This window comes from Chrysemys picta, chromosome 3 (genome assembly GCF_011386835.1).
Source record: "Chrysemys picta bellii isolate R12L10 chromosome 3, ASM1138683v2, whole genome shotgun sequence".
NCBI lineage: Eukaryota > Metazoa > Chordata > Testudines > Emydidae > Chrysemys > Chrysemys picta.
In genome coordinates, this window is record NC_088793.1 from 103,355,403 (window position 1) to 103,368,272 (window position 12,870).

Sequence of the window (12,870 nt, forward strand, 5' to 3'; positions counted from 1 at the left end):
TCCTCAGTCCTCCAGCAGCACACCCTCTCAGCTCCTCACACTCACACCACAAACTGACGTGAGCTCCTTTTAAAACCCCGGTGCCCTGATTAGCCTGCCTTAACTGATTCTAGCAGCTTCTTCTTAATTGGCTCCAGGTGTCCTAATTAGCCTGCCTGCCTTAACTGGTTCTAGCAGGTTCCTGATTACTCTAGTGCAGCCCCTTCTCTGGTCACTCAAGGAACAGAAAACTACTCATCCAGTAACCAGTATATTTGCCCTCTACCAGACTCCTGTATCCCACTGGTCTGGGTCTGTCACACTACTTAAAAGGTGGATGTTATTGTTGGTCAGTAATTTACATGCAGAACTATCAACTATTCTATTCTTTATAGGTCCTTATACCACATTGATCATCACAGTATCTGAGCACCTTTCAGTAGTGCCTTAAGCAATGTGGTTAACATTTGTCATGGGTTTGTTCTCTCCTCCTCTCCCCAGCAGTAGAATTGTGTGAGTGGAATGTTTTGAAATTTGAGGTTAGTGATGGTCCTTAGTTCCAGTGGGAGTTCATTTCACAATCTCACTAGCCCACAAGGAAGTTCTTTCTCACACACAGATGGCTTTACCCATACTGTAAAGAGTTCCATTGTGCCAGAGAAGCCAAGTTGTTGACCACAGTCTTCATCGCAGAGTTTTAGGGGATCTTTTATACATCTGGCTCCCAGGACATTGAGTTCCTTGAAGATAATGGCTGAGACCTTGTACTTGATTCAAAATTCTCTGTGAAGTGGGTGTAGAGAATGGAGAACAGGTCTGATGCGTCTTTGCTGAGGAGACGTGATTCAGTGTTCTGTACTAGTTGAAGTTTCCTAAGCACTGAAGGCTTCATGCCCAGATATATCATATTGGTTTAATCCAGATGAGAGGTGATAAAAGTGTGAATAACTGAGGTCAGGTCATCATCCACCAATATGGCATGGGGGTCTCCTAACCAACTGGAGACAGAGAAAAGCATTACTTGCGAATGCTGCTATGTGATCAAGAAGCATTCCTATGCTACAGACTGAACTGACCAATTGTGGGTGTGTGCCTTTCAGCCAAAGGAGACTGATGCTTTCCTCTGCCCACCCGCATAAGCTCTGTCTTGTTCGGGTTCAGCTTCAGCCAGCTGTTCTTCATCCATGAGCTGATCTCATCCAGGCTGTGGGCCATCTTCGTGGTAATGGTGTTGGTGTATGGGGTGAAGGTTAGGTAGAGCTGTGTTGCCCATTTGAGAGCCACATCTTTCTCCTCTCATGACATTCCTTTGGTCACCTGAGCAGGAAAAGCGAACAGGTAGAAGGAGATGCCAAGACTCGCCATGCCATCAGCTGTAATGAGTCCCACTTTCCTTGAATGTCAGGTGTCACTCTGGAGTCTAAAGGGGAGGAAAAGTGCTGCAGAGAAACCAGATGCAATGTAGCCTTCACCCCTGCATGGACTAATGTGAGCAAGTGAAAATGGGGAGCTGCTCTCCTCTATCAGTTGCCTCCCTTCTCCTCCCACAAGCCACCAGGAGCAAAAAAGCAAAGAGTAGCTAGAGCGACCACATACATACAACTGTCTGAAAGTTACAAGACTAAGCATATTTTTAAAGGGAAACAACCTTAGTATAGGTAGCTGGAGGGGCTGGGCTGTTGCCAGGGCATTCTTACACTTGGGTGACCCCCAGCTGTCAGAGCAGTCTCTCAGGGGGCCGTGGGTAGCCAAGTGTAAGATACAGCAACCTCGAGGCTACTCTAATTTATGCCAAGGGTTAGACTGGCCTCTGGATAGCCTCAGGATTGGAGGAACATAAAGGTTGGGGTCAGGGTTGCATAAAAGATGTCTCTGTCCTCCATCAGCTCCTTCCCACTCCCTTGCAAAGCCCAGCCCAGACAGACCAGAGACCGGTTTCAGAGTAGCAGCCATGTTAGTCTGTATCCTCAAAAAGAACAGGAGTACTTGTGGCACCTTAGAGACTAACACATTTATTTGAGCATAAGCTTTCATGGGCTACAGCCCACTTCATCGGATGCATAGAATGGAACACACAGAGACCGTTGGCCATAACATTTTAGATTCAACTGGATGATATTTTTCTTTTCTTTGTTTTCTTTTTTAAAGAACAAAGTGTGGTGCTGCAGATAAAGAAGCTGACACAAAACATATGAAACCAGCAGACTTTCTAACTGTCATTTCCCAAGGCATCTCACAGAATTATAGAAACTGAACATACTTATCACTTTTTCCTCTTGCTAGGATAATCACTGTGACAAAGATTTACAGAAACAAACTGTGCTTCTCTAGAAGAAAATTAAAATGTGATGGGCAATTTGCTGGACAAAACCAAACCACACAGCTGTGTCAAGGATTCTTAAGGAAAACAAGTGCTGTTTGTTAGAGACTGTATTAGAAGAATTAGAATCAGTCAAATGTGTTTGAAGGCATAACCCCGTGAACTCCATAGGAGCAGGGCCGGCTCCAGGCACCAGCGCGGCAAGCAGGTGCTTGGGGCAGCCAACGGAAAGGGGCGGCACGTCCGGCTCTGCGGCAGCAATTCAGCAGCAAGTCCCTCTTGGAGGAAAGGACCTGCCGCTGAATTGCTGCTGAGGAATGAAGCGGCGGCGGTAGAGCAGCCGCCGAAGTGCCGTCGATTGCAGCTTTTAAAAAAATTTTTCATTTTTTTCGCCATTTGGGGCGGCAAAAGCACTGGAGCCGACCCTGCATAGGAGCAGGCTAAATTGAATCTGATTTGACTTGTTTCTGTACCATGAAAAATATGCACTACCATGTACCCTATCATCAGGTGGAGAGAGCCAACAAATGAAAGCAATAGCATACCAGGAGCATGATAGATGAAGTGGAGTGTATGTAGTGCAGGGGGGACAAACTATGGCCCTCAGGATTGCCACTCCCAAGGCACCACAGGCCCCTCACCGCTCCCAGAAGCAGCCAGCACCACGTCCCTGCAGCCCATGGGGGCAGGGAGGCAGAGGGCTCCGTGCACTGCCCTCGCCTGCAGGTACCACCTCCCGCAGCTCCCATTGGATGGGAACAGGGAACTGCAGCCAAAGGGAACTTTAGAGGAGGTACCACAGGCAAGGACAGCGCGCGGAGCCCTCTGTCCCCCACCCCTCAGGGAGCCTGCTCTGGCCCCAGTGTGCACCGCTGCCACCCCGGAACCATTTCAGTTAAGTGGCATCAGCTGAAGCCCGAACCCCTCCTGCACCCTGCACCCCAACTCTCTGCCCTGAGCCCCGCCTGCACTACACACCCCTCCTGCACCCCAACCCCCTGTCCTGAGCCCCCTCGTACACTCCGTGCCCCTCCTCTGCCCCAATCCCTCCCCTGAGCTCCCTGCCGCACCCCAACGTCCTGCCCTGAGCCCCCCACTGCACTCAGCACCCTTGCCTGCACCACTGCCCTGAGCCCCCTCCTGCACTGTGCACCCCCTCCTGCACCCCAACCCCCTTCCCTGAGCCCCCTCGTACATGCCACACCCCTCCTCTGTCCCAACCCCTTGCCCTGAGCCCCTTCCTGCACACCGCACCCCCTCCTACATCCCACACTCCCTCCCGCATCCCAACCCCCTGCTCCAGCCCTGCATTCATGGCCCTGCATGCAATTTCCCCACCCAGATGTGGCCCTAGGGCCAAAAAGTTTGCACACCCCTGATGTGGTGTATTTAACTGATCATAAATCTAAAGAGGGGTAGCCATATCCACAATTCATCTCCTTCAACACACACCACCTTTCAAAATGAGTTTTAAAAACAAACACTTTCATAAGGCTGATATCACTGGAAAAGAAAACATTGTGTATTTAACAGAGAAATCCCACCGATTCCAGGCCCACATATGCTAATGAGCTACATTGAACAAACACAAGCCTTCTGAGTCCCTAAAAATTAGAACAAGTAAAAATTACAAGGGAAAACCACTAGGAATAACAGAGCGGACTTTAGCATACCTAATTGCTTTTAGGTTACTCTTAGGAAAAGAGACCATTTCAAATTTTGATTTCAATCAAAAAAGTAGCAACTTGTCCCAAATTTTTTACCTTTTTTATTATGCGTTTTTTTAAATTCATGTTGGTGGGTGTTGAAATAAAATTGAAAGAGGAAAAGGGAAATAAAGGTAACCACTCTGGAACAAAGAAAGAATTTTAATTGCAATATTCAATACATACACATTTCTATGGATACGGGGGTGACGCACAGTAAAATCACATCATTCATGACACAATACTACATTGTAAAATGGAGTGACCAAAAGTCCCATGATAATTCCTCTGATAATTCTGCAGTCATTGTGGGCCACTGGCATATGACACACTGACTGGAGGTCTAACTTCTGTTGTTGCGTTGCTATGTGCCAACGTCGTAGCTCCATCAATAAATAAGTCATGAGTCTGGAAGTCAGGAGACCTAGGGTTTCTTCCTGGCTCCATTATGATTTGCTGTGTGATGCTCAGCAAGGCTTGGTCTACACTACAGACCTATGTCGGTATAACTAGGTCGCTCAGGGGTGTGGAAAATCTAATGTGGATAACTAATGGACTGGAGAAAAGAAACCCAGATGTGAGATAATATATTTATTCTCCAACCATTCATGATGCAAGTTGTTCTCTGTATCTTTTCCAATTCAAATGGCAAAATTGGCCAAATCCATCCCTGGTGTAACTCCACTAAAGTCAATGGAGTTGTGCCAAGGTTGAACCTGGCTAATTCTCTAAGCCCTGAGGCAAATACCTTTATCTGCAAGTTGCAACTGAGCCTGGAAATCCCACCATTATTTCCTTTCCTTTTTCCCTCTTTGATATTGCACACTCTTCTCTCGTTTTCTCTTGTATTTATATTGCCTGTGGCCAACAGTTAGCAGTACAAGAAAGTCTGAAATAATGTAAAACCAGCTCATATGCTGTCTTTAAACCCAGACAAGGAGAATAGAAAGGAAGACGGTTAACAGGTAGAAAGGTGAGATCTCTAAATGCTCCAGATATAATTCTTATTTGTCTGACAGTTGTACCTGGAGGCCCCAATGTGCTCGGTGCTGTACAAACACATAGTGAGAGACAGTCCCTGCCCTAAAGAGCCAAGACAGACAGCAGGTGGGAGGGAAAACAGAGGCCCAGAGTATGAAGTGACTTGCTTAACATCACACAGCAGGACAGGAGCAGTCTGGACAACAGATCTCACGTCTCCTGGCTCCCCATTTGGTGCCCTCTCCACTACCCCATGCTGCCACAGAATATTGACCTGACCTCTTGCATGAGTCTCTGAACTAAACCTCCAAGCCTGTTAACATTCTCTTATCCCCAGGGTATCATAGGCTATGACCTGCTTTCCTTTCATAGCCCTCTCTAACTATAATCACTAATACACGTTCCAAATTCAGACAAGTCCGTATTATGAGAGCTCTCTATGAACATGCACTTGATGTATCTTGTAGAAATGCTATGATTTGCAGGATCTCAGCATTCCCCAGTTAGCTTGCCATGCGTCAATAGGGCACACCTGTGCCTTTCCAGTCAATCTCATGCTCTAGCCCATGGGATTAGTTGGAAATGATTAGGTGACATGAAATTAGATGGAAATGATCAGCAGCTGCATTTCCCCTGTACTGATTTATTGTATGGCAAGTAGAGGGCTCCAGTAGGTGTCTAAAACAGTTGGCTTGAATAACAAGTTTAACTAATGTAATGACCACAGACTCCTAGAATGGTCCATATGTGCATGCCAGGATTAGGGCAGTTCAGATGATCTGATGTTAATTGAGAGGGAAGAGAACACAAAGGGATGAAAGCTCAGTGGGCAAGTTAGAGTTGCTAAAATATTTACAGGCTGCCTATTTTAATAGCAGCTGAGGACAGATGACAGGAAGGCTGCAGCACAGAGAAAAAGTTCAATCTGTGTATATTTCAGCTGCAAGGATCAGCATTAGTGTTGTTCTTCCAGCCATAGAATTTCACCTCCCCCCTTTCTCAATGCTTCCTCCTAATGTTCAGCTGCTAACCAGTTAGTGTCCTACTCAGCTGCACACCTGCAGTGGCTTTCTCCTCAAACCGCTGCTCTGGAGTTTTAACCCTTTACTACAAATTATAATGCATCTACATTGCTCATTTGGGACCAGACTTTCCCCTCCACTTCAATGAAAAGAAGGGAAACAAAACTGTCAAATAGTAGCTGTGGGAGTGGGATCGTACAAGAAATGTGTGGTTTCCCTTTTCCACTGATTGCAAGGCAACCTTTGCATGGGTGCACCACTGTGGGTGGGTAGGGGGAAGGTTGATGACAGCAGGCACTCAGAGGTCTCTGGTGGTTAAACCAGGAAACTGGGAATCACGGATAGATTTCCTGTGTGATCTTAAATAATTTAATCTGTAGATAGTGAGGGCCTGGAAGACAGCCACTTTCTGCTGCATTGTTCCCCCTTCCAGCTTGTACAGATTCCTGGCATAACTTAATGCCGATGCCATCAATAATTATGCTGATTTCCTGGTTCCCTCACTGCCCAGCACCCATCGCCCTCCTCTCACTCCCTGCTTGCCCTTACCAGGGCGGGACTGACAGCAGGGACACTCAGGGACACCTTGGTAGCAGTGCAGGGGCGCATAGCCTACCTGAAACTTCGGAGATCCACGTGTTCCCCTCTTGGTTCAGTTCCACTAAGGGTGGAGGAGACAATGTCTGAAGAAACTATCAAACCAGGAGTGCCTACAACACACAATAAAGCAGGGTCATTGGTGGGGCCTCTCCCTAGTCAGGGGACCTATTCTATAACATTACTGTTATAATCTACCTTCCTTCCCACATTTTGCCTCTTTGGCTCCATCAGTCTGAGTCATGTTAGAAAGTCACCAGTTTGGAACTGTCAGGGCAACACATCAGCTGGCCATTAGAGTTCAAAACTATCTGTGGTGTTGCAATGTCCGAACTGATTTAACCCAGCTTTTGGTCACATTTGACATGAGGGGTACATTTCTAAATAGTTCATAAAGGGTCAATAAATGATTAATAGAGTTTATAAGCATGTTCCTGATGGTTGTATGTTCCAAGCACAGCAGCAGACTGTATTACAGGCAGGATTAAACCATGGTTATAAGGAATTTATTGACCTACTGGAATCTATAACAATTCATTAGCCATTAATTTATGATTTGTAGAATCACAGAAATGTAGGGCTGGAAGTGACCTTGATAGATCAGCGAGTCCAGCCCCCTGCACTGGGACAGGATTAAGTAAACCTAGACCATCCCTGACAGGTGTTTGTTTAACTTGTCTCCAATGGGGGAGATTCCACAACCTCCCTTGGAAGCCTGTTTCAGAGCTTAACTACCCTTATAGTTAGAAAGTGTTACCTAGTATCTCACCTAAATCTCCTTTGCTGCAGATTTGCTGATTACTTCTTGTCCTACCTTCATTGATGAATCTTTGCTAAATGTACCCCGAATCTAAAGTGTAACCCAGGTTTTCAAACACGGATTGGTCTGTAGTCAGAACAGGGCCTTGTTATTCAGCTCTTTTTATACATCAATGCTGAGATTTTCAAAGGAACCTACGAAAGTTAGGTGCTCATCTCCTATTGAATTTCAAGGGAAATTGGGAATCTAATTTCCTTAGGGCCTTTTGAAAATACACCCATCCCCCTCAAAAATATCAAAAAGGAAGAGGAAGTGATTCTATCAGAACAAGTAGGAATGAAACAATTGTAAAGGCTGACGCTGGGCAGAAATTGATCACTTGACTTCTGAGCTCATGTATCTGTGAATTACAAGGCTTTAGCAATAAATCACCCTTGGATGACAGTTTATTTTGTGCTTCTGATTAGTTAATTATAAGTGAAAGTCCATGGTTCATTTATAAAATTCATGGAACTCTTTTATAACATTAAAAGCTATAGGCTTTCAGAGCCACCTACGTGATCTGGATGCCCTATACACAGTCATTTTAACGCAGATTGTACATCCAAATCCTCTAGTCAGCATTGAAAATCTCACCCAGAGAAATTGGTGGGCAATAGTTTATTTTTAACACAAGGAATTTAGCCCCGAGCCTTGGAATGTCATGCTTGCTGGTATTGTGTTGGTTTGCACCCCTTGGTATGCTTTCCAAGTGGCTGTAATATGCAGATATTAAAAGCTAGGATACAATTGTCTTGTAACTCTCTTTTATTCTGGGTTATAGTTTTCCATATTCCTTGTTTTTTTTGGGGGGGGGGGGGTTGTTTGTTTTTTGTTTTTGCTTGCTTGGGGGTGAAAACATTGAAGGGTGAAAATGACATTTTTTTCCTGGGATTCTCACCCCAAAATAATGGAAACTTTTCCATGTAATATCTAAACAGTGGTTGTTCTATGCAATAAGGAAACTGAAAAAAACTGGACATAATCACATGAAATGGATATAGAAAGGAAAAGTCAAGAAGTCCCTATAAACATACACACACACACACACAGAGAGAGAGAGAGAAGACTGACAATGTGCTGGTGATTTGCAAACATCAAAGGAGATTTGGGCCAGGATCCTGCAAAAACTTATACACATGCTTAACATTAAGTATGCAAGTAGTCTCATTGACCTCAATGGAAGTACGCACATGCCTAAAGTTAAGCATTTCTGCGAGTGTTTGCCGGATCAGGCCCTTGGCCTCTGCTATAACTCCATGTGTCCTTCTTCTCAATGCTTTTACGTTAACGTTGTTGCAAACAGTCCAGAGGACATTATGCTTATTTGATTTCCTTGCAAAAGTTAGTGGCCTTGGATGGAAATAACTGTAAGATGAGCTAGGTGAGGGTATAGAACCCCCTCCTCCCCCAAATTATAAATATTCAACATTGCAGATTCCTTCTAAATGAAAAGCTACATTCCTTCCCCTTGGAAACAATCTTTATTCCAAAGGTAAGGATTAGCAGACTGAATTACAGGCTCAGAAAAACATTGTATCTCAGGTTGTTCTATTATTATTATTAATAATGGCAAAACTTTCCAGAGGAGCTCTCAAGATTTTTATCCGTGTGGACTGTTCTCAGTGGATTTCATGTCAGGACCATTACAAAACTCTTTGAGACTTCTTGTCCTCCTCCAAAAGAAAAGAAAATGGTTATAAAGGTTTGGAGGCCTCCCAGAGCTTTCTGTCTATGCACAAGAAAAGAGCCCCAATTCTTACACCTACAAATCGCAGCTGTGTTTTGTCTGGTCAAAATAGAGTCATTGGATACTAAACTCATAGGCGCCAACTCCGTGGGTGCTCCATGGCTAGGGTACCCACAGAAAAAAATTGTGGGTGCTCAGCACCCACTGGCAGCCCTGCAGGTCAGTGCCTCCCCGTCCCTCCTCCAGTGGTTCCTGTCCATTGATCAGCTCCTCCCCCTCCCTCCCAGCGCCTCCTGCCTGCCGCAATCAGCTGTTCTGTGGCATGCAGGAGGCGCTGGGAGGGGGGGATGGGGAGGAGTGGAGACAGGAAGAGGTGGGGGGAGGGGCTGAAAGAGCGGGGTGGGGGCAGGGACAGGAAAAGGCAGAGCAGGGGTGGGGGCTTGGAGGAAGGGGTGGAATGGGGTGGGGCCTGGGGCAGGGGAAGGAAGAGGTAGGCTGGGGGTGGGGGCTTGGAGGAAGGGGTGGAGCAGCGGTCAAGCATCCCTGGAATCTCAGTAAGTTGGAGCCTATGACTAAACTCCACTGTAGGAATTCTACACCACATCTTCTCCTGGTCCTCAGCATAGAGGGCATTTCCAGGAGAAATGGGGGGGTGACTCTCTGGAAATCCCAAACTGCCAAAATAGCCCCTTGGAAGCATGTTTCTGAAGATCATCACTCACTGCATTCACCTGAAATGACACCAAAATGTGGAATCCAAAACACTTTAGTTCTCAGGGTGAGGCTTGTGTGTCATCACTTCTACCTGTTCAAGGATTGTCATTAAACATACGTTCTGAAGCATGATCACTGGAAACTGTCTTGTACCAAAATTAATTAGTGTCCCCTGTCCCAGCTTCTGAAAAACATTCTAAGTTCAGCAAAGTGTCTTTGCATTTTATGGTCCTATTGCTCAGGGGAGACTTTTCAGGACATGTAAAACATATTTGTTAGTTTTGCCATACTGTCACTAAGCACCTGAAAAGAAAAATTACTCCAACCCTACCCCAAAAAGAAAGAGGCACTTGTACACATGGAGAGACGCTGAAATAAGGCTGTGACAGAGGTTCATAGACACCATGGATCCTGTTTAGAATTTCCAGTCTCATATTCCATGGTGCATTTACGCAACAAGGGAGATTTTCAAAGGCGCAAATGGCAGTTAGGCTTTGAAAATCTCCCCCAATGGCCTTAGCATAAAACCCTATTACATGCAGCCATTTCATCTCTACAACAGAGCATGTCCCAGCACCCCTCTGCCTTCATAGACTTCTTACCCCTTCTGGGCCTCTGAACAGTGGTTAAAGAGGTGCTTTGCTACCCACCCTTCCCTAGCTCCTGAACATAGGCTATAGTTATTCTACCTGCCTTTTGGTTGAGGGCCTCTCCCCGTCATCTACAGAATATGATGGTCGATTTTTCAGTGCCTTCCTCTTCTGTTTCTTCAAGGCTCCTCTCTTAATCTGCCTCTGTCCAATGCAGTCGTGGTTATAACACAGGTTCCTATTCCTATGCACACTGATGAGGTAAGCCATGCTAAAACTCTGCTGCAACTCTGTGTGCCTAAAACATAGCACTCGAGTCACCTTTATTCCACCTGGATTCAGCCTGGCCCTGGGACTGCTGTGGCCCTTAGCATCATCTGCAGCAGCCCCGGGAGTGGCTCAGGATTACAGCAGCCTCCATCTAGCTGTCAGTGGTCTGCTCAGCAACCCAGAAAGGCTATAGCACTCATCACCAGGGCATGTCCTTCCTGTCCTGGCATGCCTCCTACATGAGGGGGCGGGGAGGGGAGAAGCATGGGGCTGCATATACCAATTCTATGCAGCTCCTGTACTAGAGGTATTCTATCCTTGGCTGCCGTCACCCCCTGGCCCATTTATACCCTCAGTACAGAGCATCAGGCATAGTCTGTGTTACTGAAGTATTGTTTGCTTCACTTGCAATGAGCCAGATGCAGAATGGAATATTCACTTACATCTTCTCCAAAGGGGGAAATACAATAAAATCATTATGAAAATATACGTATTGCAAGTACCTGTGGATATAAATGCCCAACAAAGCACAACTACAATCCTGCAGACACTAAGCCACTAGACTGAATTCACTGGCACACCCAATTAGAAGAGAGAGAAGAAATTGTGCACCAGTGTGGTCATTCTACTTTTACACAGTGCAATGCCATGAGTTTTAATGGTGTCACACCAACATACAACTGGAGTAAGGCAGTGGTGGATCAGAGCTGTATTTTTTATGTGCATTACATTTCATAGTAGGAACTTTCTTTCTCCCTCTCCCCACAGTGTCATTTTGGCCAGCTATAGTTTGGGATGTTTTGTTGCACCAGCTTCACACACTCATCCAAACTGTACAATGGGGGAGTTATTTGTATATATGATTTATTTATATACGGTATACGATATATATATATATGATACTGCAAACAAAGTCTCATAAATACCCACCCTTTCCAAGCACCACTAGTGGGGAAACATTCTCGAGGAGAAGGAAACTGTATTAAGGTTGGTTAAACCAGTCTGGAAAAGATAGGAACTGGCTAAAACCTTTCACTCAAAATTAAAACTAAACCAGAAATAAGCTTTCAAACCAGCACAAAAGGTTATGGACATTTAGTCTCCCTCTTTGCAAACCTTTATACTTCTGGATGCTGAGCAGATAGGGAAAAGCCAAATCACCATGAGAACGTCTGTTTTCATGAGTTTCCCACTCCAATTGTATAGGCTCAAAGGTTCAAATAAACTTGGCTATCTGATGATAACCGCTAAAACACAAGCAATTTTCAATGCATAACAACAATTTTATGGAACCTAAAACGCTTATGAACAATGCTATTTTTCTGTGTCCATAGATGATGATCTATTAATATGTACACATACACAGAGTCATTATTAATTATTTGTATTGAAGTAGGACCTAGCAGCTCCTGTCATAAGCCAGGACACTCTTTTATATAGCACTCCCCAAACAACATCCCTATTTTGGGGCATTTATCCCCAGACTAAGATTCAAATCTCTGAGGCTCTCCAATTATGGTTGGGTTCTTTCCAGCCATGGTAGCGAAGTGGAGAAACTAGCTCTAAGAAAGAACTAACTACAGGATCGAGCCATATTCTACCCAAAGAATCTCCCTGATAAATCAGTAAGGATTACCAGCCAAAGACTAGAGAGGGAATCTTAAATACACACACTTTATTAGCCCAGCCACAGCTCTCTTTTGGTGCAGATTGAAAGCGGACACTTGAAGAATTGGGTTCTCTCATCCATTCTATTGACAAAGAGGTTGTATGAATAATATATATACTGTCAGGCCCGGCTCCAGGCACCAGCGAAGGAAGCAGGTGCCTGGGGCGGCCAATGGAAAGGGGTGGCACTCTGACCATTGTTGGAGAGGCATGTCCAGGTCTGCGGCAGCAATTCAGCGGCGGGTCCTTCACTCCTTCCCTCCTCCTTGGCAGTGATTCAGCTGTAGCTCAATCCAGTTTCTCTCTTTTTTTCTTTTTTTTTCCTTCGCCGCTTGGGGCGGCAAAAAAGCTGGAGCCGTCCCTGTATACTGTAGAGATATAGTACCATCTAGTGGTTCTTTTCTCCACTGAGCTCATAAATTCTTTCAAAGAAAAACCTCCCAAAGAGTGTTTGCAGATCATACTGCTGAAAGACTTGGCAGGTGGAAGGGACTAGAGGCAGGGAGGCAGGCAGCCTGCCTTCGTAACAGAGTG

The 12,870-nt window shown here is 45.4% G+C and overlaps 1 long non-coding RNA gene across 7 annotated transcripts in view; it reads right to left on the reverse strand.

The window, feature by feature from the left end:
* LOC112060978 (uncharacterized) overlaps positions 1–12,516 on the reverse strand; it is a 37,666-nt gene extending 25,150 nt beyond the window's left edge. For 6 of the 7 annotated variants that reach the window (XR_010599678.1, XR_010599680.1, XR_010599675.1 and 3 more), the window contains exon 1: positions 6,625–12,516. This is a non-coding gene — a long non-coding RNA (uncharacterized LOC112060978). The remainder of the gene's footprint in view (positions 1–6,624) is intronic. The other variant, XR_010599677.1, reaches the window with a different exon arrangement.
* Positions 12,517–12,870: the final 354 nt, after the last annotated feature.